The sequence below is a fragment of the Antechinus flavipes genome, chromosome 3 (genome assembly GCF_016432865.1).
Source record: "Antechinus flavipes isolate AdamAnt ecotype Samford, QLD, Australia chromosome 3, AdamAnt_v2, whole genome shotgun sequence".
Taxonomy (NCBI): domain Eukaryota; kingdom Metazoa; phylum Chordata; class Mammalia; order Dasyuromorphia; family Dasyuridae; genus Antechinus; species Antechinus flavipes.
In genome coordinates this window covers 116,476,388-116,490,715 of record NC_067400.1, presented here as the reverse complement: position 1 = coordinate 116,490,715, position 14,328 = coordinate 116,476,388, and positions in this window count along the sequence as shown.

Sequence of the window (14,328 nt, the reverse complement as noted above, 5' to 3'; positions counted from 1 at the left end):
CTTTTATTTCTTTTTTCTTGGGTAAATATCATGGGCTTGTAGAATTATCTCCCTCTCTCTGTGCAAAGCATTATAGTGTCCTTCATTGAAACTTTAGGCTATAGCTCAGTTTGTAACATTCTCTAGTCAAGAAAGTATTGTGATTTAAATCTGAGAATTTTCATTTTCTTCAAGACCTGCATTGTTTGTCATCTTGGAGTGAAAACCCAAGACAGAAAGAAAGGTTTTCTGAAGATTACATCAGTGAAAGTTGTTTTGATTCTCTGGAGATGGGACATAGGGAGGGAGAAAGCAATATTAAATACATAAAAAGTTAAAAATAAAAGTTATTAATATGATGTGATAAATTTGCTTTCTTTGCCAATCTCTTTGATCTGTTTTAAATGAGATCCCAACTTTTATTTGAATTACTTATTCAACCAAAATTAATTATACTTGTTACTATTATTCTTAACATAATTATCATAGTCCTCATTATTCAGACTAAAAGGAGATCTATTTTACTGCATGCTCTCTATTTAAAAAATTTTCTAAATGTGTTCTGAGGCACTATAATAGTCTAGTAAATGGAGAGTTGGTCTCAGAATCAGGAAGACCTGAGTTCAAGTTCCATCTTTGGCACAGAGTCCCACATGTTTAGGCAATTTTTAAAGAATATAAATTCCATCACCCAGAAGTTCCTTACCCAAATATCCTTATACTAAAGAAACCACAGATTCAAATAATTTTTCTTGTTCTTCTTTTGTAAACCTCCTTCTCTCTTCCAAGGATCTTCTTTTCTGGGTATCTAAAATGGACAGATCATATCACCCATTTTCCTCCTCCACCTTGGTCCCCTAACTCCCACCACCCAAAAAATCCCCATCCACCCACCAGGAAAAAAATTCAACAAAATTTCATTGTGGATTTAATCCCACAACATGAGTGATTTAGGTGTGCACAGCATGTTCTGGGTTTCAGCAGCATGATAACAGCTCCCTTGGCTTCTGCACTTGGAGTGGTTTCGAACTATCCTGGCAGCTCAGAGGCATGATTTAAGACTGGCTTTCTGGCACGCTATTCATACTAAAGAGAAGAAGAGAGCAGCCTGGGAACTCTCTGAATGGCTTATTTGCCATGAGTTGAACAGCTACTGTGAAATTCACAGGAGCCATTTAAACATTTAGCCCCACAATGTGTTGATTTTTTTTTTTTTTTTTTTTTTTTTGTATGGGAGGCTGAAAAAAAAAAGGTTTTAATAGAAGAGGCAAGCTGCAGAGAGAATTCATATAGAAGAAAATGATTAGTTAGTAAGAGTCTTGTCAGTGCCTTTATACATAAAATGGTGAACTCTTGCTAGCTTGTTTATATTTGTGAGATAACAGGTCTGGATTTAAGATATGCAAAGTGAATGCCTCTAATACAGGGTGTCACTAGGTGTCACTCTGGATTCCATTATTTGATATTCTAAAGATTTCTGCTGCTTTCCTATTTTGCCACCAAAACCTCTCACAAAACCTGAATAGACAATGTAAAATGTGCATGAATAACACAGAATTGCTGACTGAATGTCAATTTTCTAGTGTGTGACTTCTATTGATCATTCATTATTGACATGAAGGTCTCTAGCGTCTTTGCTTTTCACTTTAAACTCTTTCTCAGCTAAAATTTCCAAGCAACTGAACAGTAAGGCCTTGAAGAACGGGATGATTCAGGTCTCACAGGATGTTTTACAAAGTACTTTGACCTCAGGAAGGAATCACGGGTACTTTTCATAAAGACTAGACAACTGCTTTGAATAAAAATTCAAACACCAAGGAGAAAAAAAAAAAGAATATATTCAAATTAAATAGAGTTCATTTGCCCACCTTTGGGTAGTATGTGTGTCTGTGTGTGCATGTGTGTGTGTGTGTGTTTATGTATCTATGTATATGGCTATATATATATATATATATATATATTTGTGTGTGGGAGCAAGTTTGAGATATCAAAAACTTTGGTGGCTAAATCTCTTGTATTTTTAAGATGTGTTTTATAAATCCACCAGTTTTATTTGTTGTGAAGATAGTAAAATGTGTTTTTTTTCTTTCTCTGTGACAAATGGCATTCTGTACATTACTCCAGATTTTAGTTCCCTGATTTTATTTCTTTGAGCTTTGTATACATTAATTAGGTATACACAATCAGAGCTGAGTGCAGAGGCAGCTAAATAAACAAATGACACTGTGGAAAGGTCTTTCTGCATACTAATCATATCCCACATCTGCAAGCCAAAGCTCTATAAATCGATTTGTTCTTTCACATCGAAAGACAAACAGCGATGCAAGTCAGCAGTTCCTTTGTCAAAGTCACAGACATTGCTGTTCTTCACAAATGCATCCTTACAGAGCTGGCTTCAACCATTTGACGATTAGCATTATTGGCAACTCTTCAAAGAAGATTCATCAAGTGATTTGCAATTGGATTGGTTACCATTTTTATGATGCTACTCCATGAAATCGAACTAAAAAATGATTGACGTTTGAATTCTTACATGGAGGATAAGGGAACTTGGAAAAGAAAAGAAGCCATTCTAATCCATGGAGGCTATGCTGTTGCTGCTACTGTGTGTGTATATGCGAGTGTGTGTGTGTGTGTGTGTGTGTATGTGTACATGATGTATTTTACTCAGTCTATCAGTCATACAACACAAAATTGAATTAAGAATAAATTCAGCAGGGTGGTTATCTTTCTGTTGAGGAAGAAAGCATGAGTTCTTGATGGATTATATTCCTTTTTCTTGTACATACATGGCAACTTGACTCCTTTTGAAAGTAGATATTAAGATATCCAGTTCATTTTGTCCCATGATGTGAAAATGGAAGCCTGAAGCCTGAAATTTTCCATTGTAGGCACTAATCATGATATTAGGAAGAAAAGATGTATTAGAGAGTAGAGAAAGGCACAGAGAAAATAGGAAAAGAGGAAGGAACATATGTGTAAACAAATTTATCCCAAATATAATAATAATAACAATACTAATTAGCATTTTATAGTGATGTAAGGCTTGCAAAATGCTTCATAAACATTCACTTAGGAGGAAGATGCTTTTGTTATGTCCATTTTACAGACAAGAAAAGTGAGACAGAGGTAGGTAAAATTACTGACTAAGAAGCACACAGCTAGTCTGGTCTTCCTGATACCAGAATCCACTTTGCCATCTAAGAATTCTGTCTCATAAATGACAATCAATCAGTGAGTATTGATTAAGTATTGGCCATGTTCTAGGAATTGTACTAAGCTGGAGATAGAAAGACAAAAATAATTGCTGTCTTCAAGGAACTTATATGTTAATGGGAGAAATTGTTTAGAAGGTAAGATTCAAGTAGTGGAGTGGGGAAGGGGGAAATGGGAAAGATTCCTTGCTTAAGATGTAATTTAAGTTGAATCTCCAAGGAAGCAAAGAATTAGGAGTGGTAGAAGTGATATTGGAGAATATTCCAAAGTTGAGTAATAAACTGTTCAAAGGCACAGGAGTGGGACATAGAGTATTGTGTTCAAGGAACAGCAAGTGAACCAGAATGGCTGGATTATAACATGAATAAGTAGAGGGAAGTAATGTGTAATTCACAGATACCACCATATTAATTACCAAGATATACTATTTCTCTAACAACAAGTTTTAAAAATTCAGTTGTGTAGTGATCCTTTTAGAATTTGATGTACTTTTCTTTCTCCAAATCTCATCTGATTTTCTAATGGCCAAAAAGAACCAAAGCTTTGCCTCCGATATACACTTAATATCTGTGAAGTTTCTGTCACTTAGTAGATGAATTCTAAGCAACTGCTGGAGGCACAAGGATGTTTGTGTAAGTGACTTGTCCATGGCAGCCCAGGTAATGATAAATGAATCAATACATTAATGGATGAAAAAACATATGTTAAGGACTCTATAAAGCATTGGGTTAAGCACTGGGGATACAAAAATAAAAGTCAACTCAGTATCTCATTGGAGAAGATATGCTGAAAATTTCAGCTACAAGTCAAAGATAAAGGTCACATGGTCCTTAGGATAGAGCAGCAAACTAAATGGCAATATACCTCCTTTAATGTTCTAGCCATTTAAGAAATTGTCATTTTCTGAATCTTTGTTTGATAATAATGAAGACTTTGGTGAAGTCTTTCTTTTTTATGTTTTCATTAGTTTTTGGTATATCATCTCTAGAAGCAACTACCAGACCACATTTCCATGGTTAATTGTTTCCCAGGATGACTGTTACAAAGACTGGCCTGGAACCATGACCCATAAGTATGGGAGGCACTGCTATTCCTGGGATTCCTGGATTTTCTCACCAGTTAACAGCAGCAGGTATTAGTGACCCTCTTCATAGTGATTATCTCCCTCAGTGATGTCTGTAGAGCTTAGTATCAAAGAAGATGTGGTGAATATCACATTGCTCAAGACTATTTGGAACAGTGTCTTGAGGTTACTTCAACAGGATGTTAGAAGATTTGATTTTTCCCAGCACATAATGACTGTTCTTCCCTCAGGGAGTCTTGATGCTTTATTTTCTAAAGTAGGATTTGAATAGTTCTCAAGTAATTTATTTTAGTACCAATATATTCATATTCTTATAACCTAGATTACAGATCTAGAACTAGAAGAAATTTTAAGAGTCATCTAGTTTAGCACCATCTTTTTATATATTAGAAAACTGAGATTCAAGAAAGTTGGGACTTAAAGGAGCCACAGATAGATGTAGAATTTACCCATTCCCTAATTTTCCACAAAGTATCCTTAGAGTAGGGCAGCTAAGTAACAGTGAATAGAGTGCTAGGCCTGGAGTCAATAAGATTCATCTTCATAAGTTTAAATGTGGCTTCAGATATTTACTAACTGTGTGACTCTGGGCAAGTCACTTAACCCTGTTTGCCTCAATTTCCTCATCAGTAAAATGAGCTGGAGAAGGAAGTAGCAAACCACTCCAGCATCTTTGCTAAGAAAACTTCAAATGGAATCACAAAGAGTTGGACATTCTTGAACAAGAATCCCTCCTTAAGGTACTTAAATCTCCAATTATGGGCTTTGAATAATTGAGAGGAATAAATTAGTTTTTATTCCAATTATGGTTTCATTTGAGATCTATTTTTTTTCCCTGACTAAACTTCAATTTGGGGGAACAATTTTTAAACTTATTCACAAAAGAACCAGCGGTATCAAAGGTATTCTAAGAATAATGTTACTGTTAATATCTTCTGTTGGCAGAAGTCAGTGCTGGGAGAAAGGTGAGAAACAGAATGATTTGGTAGATTGGTGTTCAAGACAATCACATATAGTGTTAATTTTAGGTCAGCAGCTGACTTTCTGAGTGACTTTGGGCAAGTGACTCAAACACTCAACGCCTCAATTTCCTATCTGTTAGATGGAGGCAGTAATATTGACCTATTGCAGAACAGTATTCTGAGTATTAGCTAATAAATGATGGCAAAAAAGCTCTGTGCAAATCTAAAGTACTATAGAAATGATTTAGTATTATTGCCACTACTACTAATAATTATAATGATAATAAAAAGTGAATGATTCTGCTGTGGAGAGCTTGATTCCCAAAGGAAAGTTATTTTTTCTTGATCTGTTTTCATGTTTTAACTGGGTTCTTAAAGCTGCTTAATTGAAAAAATGAAAGTATTTCAAGGCTTCTGGCATTCGTAGCCTCATTGTAGAATCATTGCTCCAAAATCCAAAGGTGAAGAGGCTCATAATCCATCTGTACTCTACATTTAGAAAATTGTTCCTGTCATTAGGTTGTTTTTACATAATGGGGGGAGATGAAGAATAGTATTAGCAATTCTTTCCCTTTGGTTAGAATTTTATAACCATTGTCTGAGAGAAAGAAGCTAGGTGCTTTGGAAAAGAAAATACAACTCTATGGTAATGATTCAACTGTCTAGAACTCAACAATTTGACATTTCCAATCTAGAATATAGCTAAAATAAGTGTCTGAAAATGTTATTTAGTAATGACTGACTCTGACCCAATTTGGAGTTTTATTGACAAAGATACAAAGTAATTTGCCATTTTCTTCTCTAGCTCTTTTTTCAGATGAGGAAACTGAGGTAAACAGGTTTAAGTGACTTGCCTAGTCTTACACAGCTAGTAAGTGTCTGAGATGAGATTTGAACTCAGGAAGATGAGTTTTCTCAGCTCCAGGCATGGAACTCTACTGTATTACAATACTATCAACCTAAAAAATGAATACTCTCTAAAATTACTGTAGTTTACTTGTAGGGGGAACTTTCAAATCCTAACTTAAAGCCTACTTACTCAATTTAAATGCAAATCTTATAAGATTTGTTGTATCATATCCCAGACTACTATGTATTAGAAGTAGCAAATTAGGGAGAAGAGGCACTATTCATGGCAAGCAGACAGACTATAGGAAGTTACAGCTGACAGTCTAATATCAAAGGAGACAGAAAAAACTATATAAAGATTCAGATCCAAGAATTCAAAAAGCACCACAACCTAGTGTCATTTCATGTAGGGCCAGATGGTTCTAAATATCTCAAGAAACCCTGAGGGTATGCCCATATTACAGCAAAGTTTAATAATTGACTTTCCTCAAAAATAGCAGATGCTGAGTTGCCAAGAAAAAAGTTACACTGAATATTTTTTTCCTCCACTAAATTCCTATCCTTCATTGGGAAAAAAGATGATCCTGGGAAAGGATAAAGTAGTGGATTGAGAACTGAACTTGAAGTCATGAATACCCGAATTAGAAATCCAATCTCACATATTTACTTGCTGTGTGACTCTGAACAAGTCACGTAAGCTGTATTTACCTCAATTTTCTCTGTAAAATGAGGATAATAATAACCCTTACCTTTCAAGGGGTTTGTGAATATCAAATGAGATAATGTATTTTAAAGCATTTAGTATAGTCCGTGGCACATAGTTGATACTATAAATGTTAGATGATGATAATTATCCAAAAAAGTCCCAAAAGTCCAGAATGGGGTCAGAGGAGGAAGATATAGAAGAGGGAATAGTGAAATATTGTTTCTTGGGACTGTCTTGAGAGTACATTTCATCACTAGTTTCACTAAGGATAGATCTTGATGATGCTGGTTTGGGGTTTTCACACACTGCTTCAATTGAGTGACACTACTTTCCTTCTCTACCTCTCCATTGACAACAGGTTCTGGCAAGGGACCTCTCAGCTATTCCTGGGATAGTATCACTTTAAACTTTACAAAGAACTCATCTGTCTTCTTGTCTACAACCAGCAGCTTGGTCTCATCTTGCTGAACCTTGATAATTATCCCCAGGTTATACCTGTGGGATGTAGCTCTAGCATGTAGTATTAAGCTGGCAAGATTTAGAGTATGGGCTGGGCAACAACTTTCGCATCTGTAATGAGAAGAGAAGGTTTATCTGAGCTGAGAGAGGCATATAATTGAACTCGACTGGCCTAAGGTGACACTGAGTGTCAGACTGGACTGGAACTAGGTGATGATAAACATTTTTGGTTACACTTCGCTGCATTTGCTTAAGTGAGCTCCAATTTGAAGCAGCTAAGAGGTGCAGTGGATGGAATGCTATGCCTGGAGTCAGGAAGATCTGAGAGCCAATCCAGCTGCTTCATCCCTGGGGATGTCACTTGACCTATACTTGCCTCAGTTTCCTCAAGTGTAAAATGGAGATAATAATAGATTTTACCTCAAGGATTATATAGGATCAAATAAAATAGTTTTTTAAAATTATTATAACTTTTTATATACAAAACATACACATGGGTAATTTTTCAACATTGACCCTTGCAAAAACTTCTGTTTCAACTTTTCTCTCCTTCCCTCCAAGCCCTCCCCTAGATGAAAGGTAGTCCCATACATGTTAAATATATTAAAGTATATATTAAATACAATATATGTATACATATTTATACAGTTATCTTGCTGTATAAGAAAGATCAGATTTAGAAAGAAGGTAAAAAAAAGAAGAGAAGAAAAAACAAAAATGTAAGCAGACAAAAACAGAAAGAGTGGAAATGTTATGTTGTGGTCCATACTCATTTCCCAGTGTTCTTTCTTTGGGTCTAGGTGGTTCTGTTCATTACAGATCAATTGGAACCGTTTTGGATCTTCTCATTGTTGAAGAGAGCCCATAAAATGTGCATAAGATAGGATTTTTAAAGTGTTTAGTATGGTGTCTGGCACATATTATATACTTTATAAATGTTTACTCCATTGTATGAGCTGAGGGAGAAACCCCATATGTGAAATTAATGATCTTTTGAAATACTGAGTTACATGTTTGTTTCAGAAGGTGAACAGATCCTAGATCCTGACAGTTTTCCACCTTATAATGCAGAAGTATTTTTTTGTCTCTATTTAGAAAAAAAAAACTCTCAAAATTTAGCTGCCCAGAATGACTCATTCCCTGAGGTTCTGAGTGTTTGAGATTTTACTGTATGAACAATTTGAGTTTTGTAGCATTGTCTTATATTGAGACAAAGTTTACAGTAATGAAACAGAAAATCAATTTCTTAAACCAGCACTTGGGTCAAGTTGAAAATAAAACTGGAGGTAAGGCAGAATAAAATTGAGGGGGAAATGAATTGAATATAGTCAGTCTGAATGGCATGTAAAATTTACAGCTAAGAATATTGCAGCTGTAATTAATGACAATGTCTTAATTCCCTTTTAAAATAATTTATTGAAAAATATCCTCCAAAGTAAAGATTTGCTTTTGCAAGAACTAACAAGTATAGGAAGGGAGTTCCCTCCTCCTTAGATAGGCTTTTAAAAAAGAAATTGGACTTCATATGTGAAAACTAAGAGAAAAACTAATTGAATACCTCTATGAGTGGAGGTTGTTTTAGTGTCAATATGCAATTAGGAGATAAATCTGCCTCAGATATAATCTGCTAACTTTAAATATAATTTTACTCCTCAACTCTATGTTGGAATTTATTTATTTTAAAATATGGGTCCTATCTGGAAATATTTAAAATCCAGAAGAGGGAAATAATAATAATGTCACTTCTACTTAAAAATTTTTATTTAGTTTCCCATTGAACTCAGAATGAAGACTTTAAAGTGTGCCATTTAGGTCCCTTAACCTTTGTTCATTTTGGTTTCCTCATCTGTAAAATGGGGATAATAACAGCCATCCTTCCCAGGTTTATTGTGAAGGTCAAATGAGATGATTCGTATAGTTCTTAGAACAGTGCGTGACACATGATAAGCACTTTATAAATATCAATTATCTATTATTGTTATCATCATCATCATTATTAGCACTGGGTAGTTGGTGTCAAGTTATTTTATCAGTCTTATCTGTCTCCATGTTAGTTCTTATAGTCCTTATATAGTCCTTATATAGTCCTTAACTATTATGGAGTCCTGCAATGTCTCTCCAAGACTTTGTAGTTTTGTTTTTGGATGACTTTGTATTTTACATTTCTCTCACAATATCAATACACTTTGGAAACTGTTGAACGTGTAACTCCTTTCTCTTTAAAACTATCTTGACTACAATGCTTTATAAGAGCTATACAGACTAAATTCTTTCTCCAAAGGAGCATACTATTTTCAGAAAGAGTCTTTTCTCTCCACAAGATTTTTTTTTCCCTGGGCTCTCAAACTTGGGAACTCTTGAGCTTGGTATTATTCTCTAGGTAGTGCATAGGAAATTCTACTTTCTCTCACTAGAAGGCAAGATTCTGGGATCACGCTACCTAAGAAATTCAATCTCCATTTCTCCCTTCTGCATAAAGGAGTTTGGGTTCACAAACTGAGTGAATATATATATTTTTATTTTTGCCATGTACTTGTGCAAGAATTCTATCATCATTATAGTTGCTACCATATCTCAGAGTGGGCAAGTTTACTATTAGAAATACCCAAATTAGCTCTATAGGGCATCTGAAGAGAGAAGTTATCTAAATTCAGAAAAAAAAAACTGATAAATAAAAATATATGTAGAAGAATTATATATATATATATACATGTATACACATATATGCTTATTTGTGTCTGTGGTAACCATCTCTAAAATGGATGGAGGGAAAAGTAGAAAAAAGAAGGAAAAAAAGAAATTTATATGATAATTTTGTTGTATATTTGTAGCAAGTTGTGCTTAGTAGATTTGCAGTTTCATGTATAATCATCTTTTTATTGTTACTATGTTATGAAAATGCTTGTTTTATTTCATGAATATATATTAATGTAAAAAAAGGAAAAAAAAAAGATTAGGAAAATCCACTTTCAAGTTTCTGGTCTCTGTGTTAGCCTAATAAAATGAAACAAAAATGTAAATTTTATGTAACATATAACACATTTACATCATTATATATTTTCTTATATTATTATACAATATGTAAATCTATGTTTATTTATACCTTATATAATATATTATTTTAAATATTTATTGACTGAAAAATTGAAACTGAAATTCAATCAATATGCTATCATCATGTATTTCTGTTGCATATCTCCATTAATTACTTGGGGTGAGAAGGAGGATGCAATGTATGGAAATGAGTTCCTCATACATTCTCCTTTTCCTTTTAGGAATAAGTTCTACTTTGCTGGTCAGTGTTCTGATCCAGGGTTGTACTCATAGTTCTTTTTGCAAGAGCCTGAAACTAGGTGAATCACAAAGTATTCATTTCCTATTGACTCTCAGTAAACTAGCCGTCCTCAAGATAGCCCCAGTCACAAGAGTTTCATTCCTCTAAGCTCTTCCACAGTTGCTACCCTAAAGATGCTTTTAAATATCCTTTATAAAAATGCCTTATAATGTCTTCGTAATGCCTTTATAATATCAAGTTGATTGGACAGATTATTGGTCTGAGATTACCCTGTACATTTCTAAAGCTCTTACTTATGTCCCACCTCTTCTATAAAAATTAGTTTTAGATGAATTAACAAATAGCCAATGATTTCTTCAGCTTAAAATGATATTAAATTTTTATTTTGGATTTTAACAGCAAATCACAGAATTCAAAATTTTAGAAGGACTTCAGAGCTTATCTAATCTAAAATGTACATGAAAAGAAACACCCTACATCACCCTAGAGAAGTAAATATATTGTTCAGAGAGAGAGAGACTTTCACTGATGGACAACCTACCATAAACTCAGGCACTCAGTTACACTTTTGGACAACACTCATTAGGAAGTTTTTCCCTTAAATTGATCTGAAATGTTTGCCTCGTCTATCTATTGTTATTATTTGTCTTTTGGAATAGAAAAAACCTAATCTCTCTTCCACATGATAATTCCTTGAATAATTGAAGACAATTATAATGTCATTATGCTCTATCATCTTTTCTTTTGGTTGAACATGTCTTTTCCTCTAACCATCCAAGTTACTCTCCAATGCATGTGTTCCAGTTTGATGATATTATTCTTAAAATTTATTAGCAGGAAAATAATACAGATGGAGTATGACCAATATGGTATTTTACCATAGGATTATCAACTTCTACTTCATGAATGCCATGATTGTTATTTCATATTAATCCTATGGACCAGTAATATTGTATCTTTTTCACATTACTGTCTTTCAGGTATTTCTTGCACATTTTTTACATATATGGTTAGGTTTTTTTTTGAAGCTAAATTTAGAATTTTACATATCACCCTAATAAATTTCATTTTATTCAATTTTTTATATCATTATGACCTGATCTAGTTTAGTTCTTTAAAAAACAAAGTACTATCCTACATTTTTGTGATCATAAATCTTGATAAGAATGCAATTCATGCCATCATACACTGAATGAATGTGAAAGTCACACTGGTGAAGTAGTATCACAACCCAACTCTTTCCACATAAATATACCCAAAAAATAACCTAGGAAGAACAGTAGGTCAAATTACATTTTAGAAATTTAAGGGAAAAAAGAGTCAATTTTCCTAGCCAGGTCAGCATAAGGGGACAGAGTTCGGTGGCACTTTAGCCAGGAAGACATTGTATAGGACCTTCTAGTAGTGGTCTGAATTGTGTATAGTGACTGTGTATTAGGGCAAGAAATGATCACTGACTCAAAAAGACACTAAGACCTGTCATTGTGCAGGGTACAGGAATAGGCGACAATTAGCAGTTTTGTAACCAAGAAATGGGTTATAGGTCCGAAATGGACTGTGAAGGGGACCTATGTCCAAAGGTGGAATAATTTACAGTTGTAGATTAGGGCAAGTAGCAGATACAAAAGTAAATGGGAGTTTTATGTTTCTGAACCTTGATATGTGGCTTTTTAGATTCCTCCTCAGCCCAGTTTAAAGCCTCTAAGTGAGTAAGCAGAACAGAACACTTGAATTCATTTCCTTTGAATTTGAAGAATCTTCCAACTAGTTGACAAGGGTTAGGCCTAATTGGGTTTAATCAGAAGCAAGTCTACCGTTATTTTACTGAGACCTACACTGGCTTTAAGAGCTTACAGAGATTGAACCAAAGGAGTAGCAATCAGACTAATCTAGATCAGAGTACCTTGGACAGACAAAAAGGTTTCAGGTCCTTAATTTGTGCTACCCCTAAGATGCATGAAGAATATGAAATTTACTTGGAGAAAATAACAGTAAAATTGCAAAGAATATAAATCAGTCAAAATAAAAAGATCTAAATACTCATCCAGAAATGAAGACTCTAGTGCTAACACAAAGTCCCCATATGTGAAGGATGGAGAATGATCAAACCAAAAAGACTCTCACCAAAATGAACCATTGTGGAGCCAAGAAAGACAAGACAAACCAGAAGAAGAGAATGATGGGAAACAAAATCTCAACCAAACCAAACCAAACCAAACAAAAAAAAAAAACCTGAGGTCACAAGGTCAACTTATAATTTTTCAATGATATGAAACAAGAGTTTTAAAAAGTTTAAAAATGATTGTGTAATGAAATGAATGAAGAGTAAGGAATTGAAAAGAGTTGAGAGTTCTGGAAGATTTGAAAGGAGAATTAATAGCTTAGTACAAAGATAGAAAACTTTTCTCAAGTAATAGACTCCTTGAAAATTAGAAAGACAAAACAGAAGTTAATGATTTCATGGGGCTACCAGACATATTAAATCAAAGTCAAAAGGTTAGAAAAATAGAAGAGAATATAAAGTATCTTATTTTTAAAAAATTCCAAAAGACCTGACTTGGAAAATAAATCAAGAAGCTATGATTTATCATACCCATCAGTTGGGAAATGGCTGAATAAGTTGTATATTAATGTTAATGGAACACAATTGTGCTATAAGAAATGATGAGCAGAATACTCTCAGGAAAAAAATGGGAAGACTTACATGGATTGATGCAAAGGGAAATGAACAGACCCAGGAGAACACTATATAGCAATATTGTATGATGATCAACAATGAGTGACTCACTTATTCTCAGCAGTACAATGATCAAAGGCAATTCCAAAGAACTTGTGATGAAAAATGTTATCTACTCTAGAGATGGAGTTTGAATGCAGATTGAAACTGACTTTAAATTTTTTCTTTAGTCTTCTTGCTTTTTTGAGTGGGGTGGGGTTGGTGTTTTCTTTTGCAAAATGGTTAACATGAAAGTGTTTTGCATGATTGCACATATATAAACTATAGCAAATTGCTTGCTTTTTCTGTGGGGTGGAAAAGGGTGAGAAGGGAAAAATATGGAACTCAAAATGTTAAAAGAAAAATGTTAAACAAATTTGCTTATATGTAATTGAGAGAAAATATAAAAAAACATAAAATTTAAGAACTTCTTAAGGACTTCTTGAGGAAACACAACAAAAAAAGAACTTGGACAACATATTTTAAGAAATTGTGAAAAAAAAAAAAACCTGGTCACACATATGAGTAAAGTGAAAATTAAAAAAACCCAGCAACCATTCCATTAAAGAAATTTACAAAAGGGTAACTTCTGGGAATATCATGGCTGGAGGTCAAAGCAAAAATATTTCAAGTAGTTAAGAAAAACATCTTCATGTATTGAGGAATCACTGTGTATATATATGTATATTATATTAGACTTCTTTCAATGTTACAATCTCTGTCAATGAAAATCTGCAAATATTGTACAACTTATAGTTTAAAACAGTTGAGTCACTGAGTTTTATCAAAAGCAATTTTTTTCCGGACTCTAATTCTGTCTTTTTATCCATTGTTGTATTGTCTTTCTGTTTGGTATATAAACATTGTGAAATTTCATCATTGATAAAGATTGTATTTTTTGTTTGTGGCAGCCCTTTTTGTAGTGGCTAACAACTGGAAATTGAATGGATGCCCATCAGTTGGAGAATGGCTGAATAAATTGTGGTATATGAATGTTATAGAATGTTATTATTCTATAAGAAATGATCAGCAGGATGATTTCAGAGAGGCTTGGAGAGACTT